Source organism: Gastrolobium bilobum, unplaced genomic scaffold (genome assembly GCF_033153095.1).
Source record: "Gastrolobium bilobum isolate Gb01-03AN ecotype WA unplaced genomic scaffold, APGP_CSIRO_Gbil_v1 utg249659, whole genome shotgun sequence".
In the NCBI taxonomy this organism is placed as follows: domain Eukaryota; kingdom Viridiplantae; phylum Streptophyta; class Magnoliopsida; order Fabales; family Fabaceae; genus Gastrolobium; species Gastrolobium bilobum.
In genome coordinates this window covers 66948-69330 of record NW_026899011.1, presented here as the reverse complement: position 1 = coordinate 69330, position 2383 = coordinate 66948, and positions in this window count along the sequence as shown.

The window sequence follows — 2383 nt, the reverse complement described above, 5'->3', positions numbered from 1 at the left end:
GGACGGAAATCAAGGGTTAGGATCTAAAAGGATATAAACTTATATCTTTAAAAGGATAGATGTTTTTTCCATAAAAGAAAGGTAGTGTTTACATATTCTTTCGTTCACCGCCTTCGTTGTTCCTTCTAATTTTCTCCTATTGATGAAGATCTCGTTCTTGCTTTGTGCCGGTGTAACTTTTCGTGGCCAGATCTGTATCGATCGGTCTCGATCTACAAACCGATGGTGGTTTTTGGAGGGTATGGTTACCTTTTAATTATTGTTTTGCTTCGCGCAGGTTCGATGAATTTTGCGAATATTCTATTTTTTTTAATCCGTTCTTGTTATTCCATCTAGGTTTTCTAGGGATCTGAAGCCTGGTGACTGAGATCTACCTTTTGGAATCACTTTCGTAGAAAAATCGTTTGGTCAAGGCTCCTGAGGCATTCATTTTGCAGGTTCTATGGAGGATCGGTGAACAAACAAAATTCCGGAGATGCATCGATTCCCTGTCTGGTGTGGCTGTGTTTCCTAAGATATTGCATGGATGTTGCGTTCTTCAACGCCGAACCTATCTTCATGTTGTGAATTTAGTTAATGCTGTGAAGTTTTGAGGGGAAAATATTCTGTGGAATGTAGTAGAAGATTTGAGGATGAAGGTTCGCAGTACGTGAAGTGGTACTCAATTTGTGAATTTTGTCAACTGACCTTTGCCATAACAGGTGCGCTTGCAAGGCAGCTCGAAAAAATTCAATAAAAGAATATTGTTTTTTGGTTTTGGGGGAGATCGCATGGGAATTGCCCGGGATCTCCCTCTGGTGTGTGATGTGCTCCTTTTCGTTCTGCTTTTTTTTTATTCTTCATTATCTATCAGTTGCTCGTTGCTCTACAATGCATCACAACACTGGTCGCCAAGGATACATCTCGTGATTTGCTCCATCTTATGATGATAGAAAATTTAAAAAATTAAAAGGGGTTTTAGATTTTGAATGAATAATTAAAAAGGCAGAATATAAATTTGGAATAAAAATTCGTAATTTAAAATTAACCAACTTAAGGTTATGGTTCCATGGACGTCTTTCCTCGGATAAAAAGATATCAGAATCGTGATTGATCGTCAATCGAATCAGAATCCTTATTTCCAATAGACAACCATGTCTAAGCGATCGCTTATCATTTGATCAAATACGGTGCTTCTACTCATACAATCGCAGAGTATCAGCCCGTTTGATTTAAGGTCATAGGGTCAATCAATCTAACCATCAAATCTGATGATTAATCCCTTTCCATAATCCCAATCGCGAACCTCAGATTGAATATTTACAATCACACTTTCTATGGAGCGTTCTTCGCGTTCTTCATCTTTTTCTTCTTCTTTTTATTTTATTTTAATCATGTTTACCTTTGCCATGCGAGGCTAAGAACCTTTTAATCAACCTAAGGGTAACGGATTTCATGGATTAGTCTTGAGGGCCTGCCCTTTATTTTAAGGGTGTCATGCGAGGCTAAGAACCTATTAATCAACCTAAGGGTAACAGATTTCATGGATTAGTCTTGAGGGTCTGCGCTTTATTTTAAGGGTCCCATATGCTTTTTATCTCTACAACATGAGAATTGAATTCTCATTTAACATGAGAAAATCAAACCCCATAAATTATATAATCTATCAATCTACATTAAACAAGGGTTTTTTTTATTTTTGAGGGAATGTGTTTAGGAAGGAATAAAGAGGATTGTAGCATAATAGGCTGGGTATTTTTAGTGTTATCCATGGTTTGAGAAGTTCTTTTCCTACTCACCTCATATAATATCGTTATTATTTTTACCCTTTCTCGAAGAAACCCGTTTAGAATTGCCTGTGTTAGGCTCTGATACCAAGTGTTCAAGAGCCTCACAATCTTTAAGAAACCATGGACTACTCTTTCTTTTATCTGACATTTCACGAACCATGGACTAGTCTTTCTTTTATCTGGCATTCGACGGCACTCCTTAGCCTTTTAGCTCTTTCATCGGAGACTATCACCCATGAATCCTTAAAGATGAGAGGATCGTAATACTGGATCAATTCCGAGTCCGTGCATTTCACTGCACCCTTTAGCTTTTTAGCTCTTTCATCGGAGACTATCATCCATGATTCCTTAAAGATGAGAGGATCATAATACTGGATCAATTTCGAGTTCGTTACTTCCGAGTTCGTTGCTGGATCAATTCCGAGTACGTTTTTTGATACACAAGATCTATATACAGGATCCCTTTGCATGGCAAATGTAGAGCATTCTAACTTTTTCATCCAGAGATTAGCAATTATAGTAAGAACATTATATTAAGTTTTCGGATAGAAGAGAAAATTCTTTAGAAACCCATAGGTAAAAACACACAAGCTTTTATTTTATGCAAACTTGTT